This window comes from Xenopus tropicalis, chromosome 2 (genome assembly GCF_000004195.4).
Source record: "Xenopus tropicalis strain Nigerian chromosome 2, UCB_Xtro_10.0, whole genome shotgun sequence".
Lineage (NCBI taxonomy): Eukaryota > Metazoa > Chordata > Amphibia > Anura > Pipidae > Xenopus > Xenopus tropicalis.
The window spans coordinates 36,243,618-36,254,368 of NC_030678.2; the positions used below are offsets into that span (position 1 = coordinate 36,243,618).

Here is a 10,751-nt window from a genome sequence, read left to right on the forward strand (position 1 = left end):
TTACATAGGGATTAACTTTAAAAGTATTTGTAAATGTATTGGTAAATTGTAAAAAACCGAGTTAGTATCTGTCTGACTGTTTGTGTGTATTGCAATTCCGGTTCCTGGTTCTCACTCGTGAAATAATGTAGCAGGTGATTAAACTGATAAAACAGTGCTGGAGAATAACTGACTCTTGCTACAATGTTTCATGAGTCAGAATCAGAGAACAGAAAGGTATTTATTTACAATTACAGTTATAAATAACTTTAAACTCGATTTACATTTTTACTCAGTGTATATTGGATAGTTGATTAGCATTATGTTGCATGCCTCACTCTGAGACATAAGCAGCTACTGTGGGAAATACTAGCCTAAAACCCAAGTAGTGGTCACAGGCCAGTGGTGCATGGCGAATGGAATCATGCTAAAAGGCACATAGAGACAACAAAATATTCTTAGATTTTACTCACCGATGAATGATGCCCTTAGAGTGCAGGAACTGGAGGGCGACCACCATCTCTGCTGTGTAGAACCTTTTTGAAAAAGAAAATTATCATCTTTCCTATATCACTCCCAATGCAAAGGATATTTTAAAGTTGTCAAAACTCTTATGGCAAAGGCTAACTATAGTGTTCCCTTGCACTGTACATATGTATTTATGTATATCTTTGTGTGTAATCTATTCTATTGTATAACAGAGCTGCACAGTAGAATAGATTAATACAACAGGGGGTTGTTAAAATAATAGATAAATACAAAGTATAAGAATAAATACAAATAAATACAAGTTGCCTTAAGTTAAGAATCAAAGAGGCAAGAGGTATGGAGGTCCCAGCCACGTAGAGCTTACAATCTAAATATGCACTAAGTGTAACATACACAGGGGTGCAGAATGTGTGTTACTGAGAGCACGGGCAGGCAAATGCTCCACATGAACAATTTGTTATGGGTGCAAGTTTAGTCCCCAATTTTAGTGGCAAACTCTTCTGTCTTCTAGTAATAAAAGAGCTCTAACAACACTGTCCCTAAGAAAAGTCATTTAAAGTAATCTACATTGCAGGGAGATATATGATATTTGCCTTGTATTAAAAGTACTCTCTCTCTAATGCAGCTCCTTTGGACTGGCTCATTGGTTGGGGAGGCTGCGGAAGGGGGATATTTCAAGTCTGTGGCAAGTTTTTTGCAGCTAGACAAAATTCATGAAGTGGGCAGCTTAAACAAAGTGATAAACACTAAATGAACCTCTGTCATATCTAAAAATGTGTCCTATATTCCTCTGTTGTAAATATTATAGGCTTTATCAAATTCCCTTTGAAAGCGGCCTTGTACTTAATGTTGGCAAGTGGTCAGTACAGGGCCCAGCTGCATTCTGCACCCACCTAACTAGAGCACCTGAATGACACAAGTTAGGGGGCAGGATAGGGGATACCTTCATGGCAGTCCAGCTTGCCCCTCAGTAATACAGCGCTGCCGTTGTGGAGCACAAGCACCTACTCGGGGCTATGCAGAAGGCAGCGAGTATAGAAAAGCATGGTGATTTGTGCCTATATGTTCCACTTTGCACCCTGTTCCATGTATTGTAAATGGGCCTTAATGTCACTTACATGATTCTTCCCATAGGTAGATTTCCTTTACGGCGAATCATTTCGATTAAAGATTTCCCACTGGCGTACTCCAGAATGAAGAAGGCTTCCAGCTGTTAAAGAAAAAGTAGAAATAGGTAAGCCACAGAACTTCCAGCCTCCCACTCAAAAAATGTTACACTGTCAGAATAGAAGTTGTAATGTGAATAAGTGGAATGTTACATTATGGTTCTTCATGGAGAAATAGCAACACCCATGTATGTATGAGGATCATATAAGACCCTGCTGTGCTGTCCAACACTGGGCTACATCATGCTTAAAGTTCATTTAAATGCTAGATTCCCCTTAAATAGATTAACCGTATTATTTACCTCTGATTGAAAAGCTGCGTAGGAACGGCACAGGAATGTGCATCCTCTTGCCACCTTCAGCAGCCGCGCCTCCTTTATCATGATGGCGAAGTTGCTCTTGTCCGGTTGTTTCTGCACGATCTTAATTGCTACTAACTGCTTCGTCGGTGCAAATGAAGCCAACATCACCTAATAAAGAAAGGCAGATATTAAATATGGTACAGTGTGGTGTAAAGCTAAAAGCAGTGCATTGATACACTGAGATGCTAAAATGAAAATGTTATTTATACCCACCTTACACCATAGGTGGGAAATAATAAAGACTTCAGGAGGCTCAGAGACCAATGCATTAGAACTTCTCCAGTCTAAAGCCTTCCATTGATACCCTCCCCAACATAAATGTCACCCTCTGCCCCTACTTCACAATGATAGCCTTAGAACTGTATTTGTAGGACAGTGGATAATTATACTAAAATAACAAAGCCTTTATTCCCCCCCTATTTTTTCTGTCTCCATAGAATATATAGAGAAATAATACTTGGGAAGCCCCTCACTTACCCGGCCAAAGCCTCCTTTTCCCAGCTGTGAGTAAAACTTATAGGTTGTGAATATCCAGTGGGGCTTGTCTACTGATGTCCAAGCAGAGTTTCTTCGCCTCGCTTTTGCCTTGTTAGGGAAAAAATGTAATTAGTACCTTGTGTTACAAATAAAGGTGGCCATACACGCACCGATAATATCGTACGAAACCTCGTTTCGTACGATATTCGGTGCGTGTATGGTATGTCGGAGAGTCGACCGATATCGCAGGAAGCTGCTGATATCGGATGACTCGCCGATCGACCAGTTTGAAAATTTTGATCGGCGCCATTAGAAGGCGCCTGACCAAAATCTCCCTTCAGCGCTGAATCGGCAGAAGGAGGTAGAAATCCTATTGTTTCTACCTCCTTACCTGCCGATTCAGCCCTGAATGGTGTGTGGCGGATCTGACGATGTTTCGTGCGACCGGCGGTTGCACGAAACATCGTCAGATCGCCACGTGTATGGCCAGCTTAAGGCTCTTTTACAATTATGGGAAAAGTGCAAAACACCTATGTTAATTTGCACTTTCTTTGCCTGTCTGGACCAGAGCACAAAACTGAGTGCAATGACTCTTTGTATACAGTATTGGGGCATATTTATCAAAGTGGGAAATTAGAGCTCACTAGTGTAAAATTCCTGTGGAATTTTTAGAGGTGTATTTATCAATGTTAAGAGTTCACCATTTGATAAATATTCTTTTAAAAATCCCATAGGAATGAATAGAGAGTGGGGAAATTTGATAAGTTTGGCCCAATTGTCTGCATTTAGCTGCACTTGTATATTTCCTTTTAACTGTGTGTCTTTAGATGTAGAGGGACTACAACTCCCAGAATGCGCAAAACAGGATGCAGGAAGCCTACATTTCTGGCATACTAACACAGCAGCCCCCCCCCCCCCCACACACACACACAACAGCATGTTACTCAGAATCAATCAGTGATTAGATTAGAAAATGAAAGCAAAGATCTAATTGATTGGCATTGGCAACATCACTGATAATGTTTTTTTCCTATGTTATAGAAAAACAGCCCTGATTGACTGACACTAGCAACGCCAGTGATGCTATGTTACGCCAACCCTGACTGGTTAATACTGTAAGATTGCTGGTGATATTTATTCCCCATAATATAGTAAACCAGCCCTAGGTTGAAACCAACATTTTTTAAATAAGAGAAAAAACAATGAAAAGATGTGCCAATTTTGATCAGAACCAGAAATTGGCAACAAGGTTTTTACCAGCAAGGTATAAACCGAGGTGAATATTTCCATTGCAAAAATCTTCCTAAAAAAGGGCAGTTGGTACCTATGGGGCCACTTGTTATTAGCAAGTTAGGGGAGAGGTTAAACACAAGAGCTGCAGTTGCTTTTCCTTACCTTCCAAAGGGTCCTCTGGGCTTCTTGATCTTTTGTTCTTGTTCCTATTTTCACTGGTCTTCTCCTGGCTTTGCTTCTTATCTTCCAACTGTCCTTCTTTGGCCCCATCCTCACTGTTCCTCTTCTCCACGGGGCTGTTCTTCTGATCTTCTAACTGATCTTCACTCCTTCTTCTCTCATTGCTTCTATCCTCGCTTTTCCTTTTGATAGAATTTTTCTTCTGATCTTCTAATTGATCTTCACTCCTTCTTTTATTGCTCCCATCTTTACTGGTCTTTTCCATGGGGCTTTTTGTCTGGTCTTCTAACTGTCTTTCTTCACTCCTTCCCCTTTTCTTTGTATTTTCTTCCTGTCCTTCCTCAACCAAACTCGGTCTCCTTTTCTTCCTCACCTCCATGTTGATCTCTCCTCCTACACCGCTTTTTTTAAAATCCTATTTAGCCTCTACCACAATTTATCCAACTTTATAAATCTCTACTCTCACTCCCTGTCTTCTCTCCTCGCTGTCCAAATGGCAGTTGGTCTCTGAGCTGGGTGAGACATGTGACCAACAGCAGCGGCATGCGGGCACTAGAGAGCTGAGGGCATTGTTATGGCACAATAGAGAAGCAAAACTTCTTTAATAGCAAGCATTTTAAGTTGATCAAGGTTTATCAAATTCAGAAATATGATTTATTAGTCAGAATATAAAATGGCTGAGCTGAAATCCCCTCAGTTAAGCCCATAATGTTTATTAAACGTGAAATGCTAACAGTTTAAGATGTTATATACCTATACTGATTGATGCTCATTGTTCCAGAATTCCAGAAGTTTTTTGCGATTCTGTATTTACTTCTGCTCCTACAGGGGAAATTAGACATTGCTTCTCACCTTACCAAACATGCACAAGTCACAGGAGAAGGCTGATGCCACAGCCCCATGTGCTTCTTCAATTTAGTGGCATTAATGCAGGGCATTGCAGGGGCATTTATTGCAACCTTGCTCCCAATGATTTCTTCACAGATTGATTTACCTGTACCGAGTAAGAGGTAAGGGTTGGGCAAGCAAGCCAGATATATTCCAGTGTACCTATATTTCATTCACATCTCCAGCATGGGTTAGATGATATCAGCCCCATTTCATCGAAGATTTCTTCCCAGTCCACGTGTTCTCATGTATGAGGAGAGGGACTGGTATTTCCCTTCTAATAACAACCTGTAAGGCAGGTGTGTCAAACTCAATCACATAAGGGGGCCGAAATCTAAAACACAGGCTAAGTCGCGGGCCAAATTTTTTATTAAATATACCCCTTAGTATCTTACTAAGCATATTATCACAATGCGTAAAAAGTGGAGTAAGATGTTGCTCATAGCAGCCAATAGATGCTTTGCTACTGTTGAAATATGATTACTGATTGCATGCCTTGGGCAACATTACTGGTAATGCTTCACTCCACTTTTTACACCGCACGATAAATATACCCCTTAGTCTTAGTTACTATGTGAGGAAAATGGAAATTGTTCAGGCTGGATGGTCAGACACACTCACCAAGGGCCACATAAAACAGCCAGGTGGGCCGGATTTTGCCCCCGGGCCTTGTGTTTGACATATATGTTGTAAGGGGATAGGAGCAGAGCATAATATTTCAAACCTTGATCATTTCCTAACTGTGCCTTACTTCTAAATACTGCAGATTCCATTTTTGTCTCAGTCTCATGCAGTCTTAGGTCTGTATATTCTGCAATGCATAGCCTCATTAACTCAGAGAAAGCTCTGCATATTATAATCAGAGGAATACTATCCAAGGTTAAGAGATAGACAGAGAAAAGAGTGTCACTAGTGCACAAAGTATAATAAAACCACTAAGTGGTCAGAATTATTTCTAACCCTTCACAGTGTCCTGTATCAGTGGTGTTAGTTACATGGCTTCACAGCAAAATCATTGTAGGCTCACACCAAACTTCAGGAATACATTTTATTCTTAAAGTTAGTAAATGGTTTATTGAGTTTTTAGGCAAGAGATTAATGCAGATAAAAAGAACAACACAGGGTGAGGGTAGAATAGGGGTGGCCAATACGTCGATCGCGGTCCACCAATCGGTCCCCTGTGGATTTCTGGTGGGCCGCGATCAAGCTGGGGATGCAGATGTGCGGCGTGAATGCGTACGTACACATTCACGCCGCACATCCGCATTCTGCGTTGGCCCAGTTGATCGCGACCGGACCGAGTCTGGCCACCCCTGGGGTAGAATTGTATATAGAGCAAGCAGGCAGGGAGACAGGCAGCATATCATATATCAGTATGCCATATAGTGCTTAAATTACATAGAACAGGATCACAGCAGTAGGCTATCACAAGGCACTGCCATTCCAGATTGCCCGAGCTCTGCTCCAATGACTTCCCAGCCCATGTGCAATAGACTCTCATAAATGCAGGTAAATGAAAGCAGTTCTGAGCTGTAGCAAAAATCAGTTCTCCGCTAGGTCTGTTAAGTGACTGCCTTTTGCTACATTGTTTCATTGAGTCAGAACCAGCAATGCAGACAACACAAACAGATAGTAAGACAGACACTGTTTTCAGGCAGGCAGAGAACTATCTGGTATGTACTAGGCTGCAGTCAGAGAACTATCTGGTATGTACTGGGCTGCAGTCAGAGAACTATCTGGTATGTACTGGGCTGCAGGCAGAGAACTATCTGGTATGTACTGGGCTGCAGGCAGAGAACTATCTGGTATGTACTGGGCTGCAGGCAGAGAACTATCTGGTATGTACTGAGCTGCAGGCAGAGAACTATCTGGTATGTACTGGGCTGCAGGCAGAGAACTATCTGGTATGTACTGGGCTGCAGGGGAAGAACCATTCAGTAGGTACAGGGCTGTAGGGGGAGAACCATGTGATACATACTGGGCTGCAGGGAGAGAACCATGCGGCATGTACTGGGCTGCAGGGAGAGAACCATGCGGCATGTACTGGGTTGCAGGGGGAGAACCATGCGGCATGTACTGGGCTGCAGGGGGAGAACCATGCGGCATGTACTGGGCTGCAGGCAGAGAACTATCTGGTATGTACTGGGCTGTAGGGGGAGAACCATATGATACATACTGGGCTGCAGAGAGAGAACTATGTGGTATGTACAGGGATGCAGGGAGAGAACTATGTGGTATTTACAGGGCTGTGGAGGGAGAACGATGCAATATGTTCAAGGCTGCAAGGAAAGAACTATGCGGTATGTACAGTGCTGTAGGGTGATAAATACTGGGCTGGGGGGTGAACCATGGTGTATGTACAGGGATGCAGGCAGATAACCATGTTAAATATAATGGGTTGCTGAGGAGCTTCATTTGATGTAGTGCAATTAAAGTAGCTGATCATAGGTAGATTGTCATTAAGGCTTGGGCTGAGCCTCCCCGAACATGCCTAACACATCCCAACTAATTACAAAAAAGAAAAGAAAGAAAATAACAAAGCAAAACCTACTGTACAGCCTGCAGCATTTCCTGGAGGACTTCGTATTGCTGAGCCATCAGTGGTCATTTGTGGCCGCTGTTTGGTTTGCTCATACCTCCCTCTTAGGAACAGCAGGTCCTGGCAGTAAGAGATGCTCCCAACACCTGATTCTGCCAGGAAGGCTCAAACTGATTTGTGAGAAGTAACTGCCAGCAATTTGAGGTGGGAGCACAGAGAAATGGCAGCTCCTGCAAGAAGGTGTTGGTGGAAGTCTGATATGGAACTAGCAGTCACCACCCAAAGTATGTTCTTATATAATGATGTATAATGGTCTTTCCCACAAAGGCCAGTGTCCCTGTGCAGGAATTTGTGTGATGTACTTTTATTAAATGTTTTACATCAAGGTTCCCTCTACATTTTGTGAGATTGCTGTCTGGTAGGAGAGCCATCTTTTTACATAGCACTTGGGCTGTCAGTGTGATCTCTCAGGAGCAGAGGGGCAGCCTTGATGTGAAATTTTATTGGAAGCAAAAGGGATTCCTGTGCTATGGAACTGCATTGGTACTGTGGAGCACAAATGCTTTCACAAGTTACATGGGGATTAGGCTTCAAGCATTAAAAGCAGAGCATGATTATAGTTTTTACATGTAAGCACCATACTTTGTAAATTTAACATTCTATATCTTATTCACACAATACTGCACCTTTAACTCCATGGATATTGCAGTAAAGTGAAACCTCAGTTGTACTTACCCTGATTTTAAATTTCCCTTATTTTACAGTTTTGTAGTCCTACTATGTACTATATAAGGCATTTTACATCTACCAGATTTTCCATTTTCACAGATTTTACTAAATCTTTTTCAGGTCCCCTGAAAAGCATAAAATGTATTATAACTACCCTGCACACTGAGTGTTCCAATTTTTAAATCAGTTGGCCATATAGTAAAAACTGTGGTACTGTTTTAGCCAGTGGCAAAAATAAAAAAAACAAACAAATACAAATGTATTGTAGAAAAGATACCAATTTTGGCTAAAATACATTGCAAGCTTTTTGAGCACTGGAGCCCCTTTGTCAAACAGAATACCAAGCGTGTAACCCATATTGGCTTGTGAATTCTAATTTTCCCTTAACTTTAGATATGTTTTCAGTTGTTTGGCTTTTAGCTTCCACAAACAGATTATTCACCCTCCGTCAATGTAGCTGCTGGGGGGCTTTTCAAGCACCCATTGCTGACATCACAGAGTCGCCTCCTTGTCCGCTCACAGATCTACCCTCCTCTGTCTAAAGCTGCCTCCTCTTCACTCCCCTCTCATCGACAACTCCTCACTAGTTTTACCTACTTCCCTACTTCAGACTGATATCTGGGCTGCTGCAGGTGCTGCGTCTTCTGAATTTTTTTTTTGTTGCAGCATTGCAAGGGTCTTACTGTGTGTCTTTGGCTGTGTGTCTGGCTGTCATCTGTAAAAGCTGTCTGACAAACTGTACAAAAGTACAATGCATTTTTTCTTGGTGAAGCCTAGGCGTCAATCAAGGCAGGTCATACTCACTACTCACCTGCTGACACCTCCTGTCTTACCAATGACAGTCCCTTAAAGGGTACCTGCTCCCCCCCCAAATTGTTTCCCCACCAGAGTTGCAGCCAGTCTAATAGAGCCGTATTCCGGTTGGGGGAAACAATAGTTTTTATTTTAAAAAAATAAGCCCCATTAGTTCTAGGCCACCCACACTGGAATCTCCCTCCCTGTGTAGGTGGCATAGTGCTGGAAAGGGCCATTTTTAAAATAATTTTGTTTTCCCCAACTGGAGTGTTTGCTTTATTAGCCCGCACCTTTGGTGGGGGAAACAATTTGGTGGGGGGGGGGGGGGGTGACAGGTGCCTCTTGAGTGCTGAATATTTAAACTGTTGTTGTAGCCTACTGTGACAAATACTACTAGCCACTCTCAAGTCCTGCTGCATTGTTGCATTCTGTAGAGACACCTGCATGCTTACCAATAACAGCAGGCCCAGACTCTGCATTCTGGCAAATGCCAGAGGGGCTGCTGTAAGATGCCATAGGCAGTCAGTATTTATTGGGCTTGTTGGGTTTGTTTGGGCCTCTGTGTACAAATTTTGCAGCTGACTCTTATTGCAATGACACATAGGATGTTTTATCACCCGCTGTTGGGAAAACGTACGCAAAGCAGATCTTTTCCGCAGTAGCCTGAAGTTTCCTTGAGGGGCAACTTTGGGCTACTTCGCAAAGTAGGAGTGCCAGTGGGAGATTAGTTGCCTGTGTAGAGGAGATTAATTGTGGACAACTACTTTATTCTATGGCAGATGCATAAAAAATTGAGGCACAAATACAGAAATAAAGTGCCTAAAGCTATTGTGTGGTTTTGCATCACATGACAAACTTGCGTGTGTTTCATGGTTTTAAGTCATCTCGTAAATAAAGGATAAAAGTCACAAACATTTTTAATCTTTGTTTTGTGACAGGAGGAAACCAGTCAGACGTTAATTGAAAATAAGGACAAACCGACCTCTGGATGGGTGGGAGAAGGTTTGTATAAGCATTACTAAAGATTTAATACGTTCTACATGTGAATTGTATTAGTAATATATGTAAATGAATGCATTGCTTTATGCATTAATACACATTAATATATCCTTTGGACACATTTTACCATCTGTCATTATTTATATTGTCACTAGGTATATATTATGGCATTCATTTCATTTTCCAACTGTTTCAGGTACTCCACAAACTGCTTATATAAAGTTTATTTAAGTGAGTGAGGCTTACCTTTACCATAAGAAGCTAAATCCAATAAACCAGTTTTTGGTAAGCAGAAAAAATAGATGCTTTGAGTGCGCTATTACATACACATTTCATGAAAGAAGTAACTCAATACATTAAGTTTGGATGAGTAGAAGCAAAACATACAGTAAATACAAAACTTTTACTATGGATAGCATGTTTTATTTTTATGGTGTAACATCATCTCTTTTGTTTTCATACAGATGCAAAATTACCTTTAACAAAAAAGATTTTTGGCATTTTAGTTATGGGATAATATTCAGACCGTGATACCTAAAGTTGCTGCCTTAGTGTTCCTACACACTCAGGATGATTTATTATCCAAAGGTACCTCTCACTGAGCCAGAAACTGTACAATGCAAATTATAAAGGGAAGTTTGAGAACAAACTTCATGTTGGTTTGAAATCGTGAACCACTTTTTCTAACCTTGGACCACAGTTATATAGTAAAAACCACTGTGCAACGTTTGGGGACCCTGGTTTTAATAGTGTCTGAATGGCAGCAATTTAAATTTCCCCACTGAAAGTCAACAAGTGACATCTGGTTGGTGGCTCCACCCACTTTTTCTATCCTGGATCTGCAGTTATTCAGTGACTAACTCTGCAAAGTTTAGCGACCCTAGGATTAATAGTTAAAGAATAGCAGCAATTTAA

The 10,751-nt window shown here is 41.5% G+C and overlaps 1 long non-coding RNA gene across 4 annotated transcripts in view; it reads left to right on the forward strand.

Moving 5' to 3' along the window:
* The window catches only part of LOC105946500, a 51,781-nt gene extending 41,244 nt beyond the window's left edge, over positions 1–10,537 (forward strand). For 3 of the 4 annotated variants that reach the window (XR_004221254.1, XR_004221255.1, XR_004221253.1), the window contains 2 exons: positions 1,603–1,702; positions 9,776–10,537. This is a non-coding gene — a long non-coding RNA (uncharacterized LOC105946500). Of the gene's footprint in view, positions 1–1,602; positions 1,703–2,433; positions 2,500–9,775 lie in introns of those variants that run through there. The other variant, XR_004221256.1, reaches the window with a different exon arrangement.
* Positions 10,538–10,751: the final 214 nt, after the last annotated feature.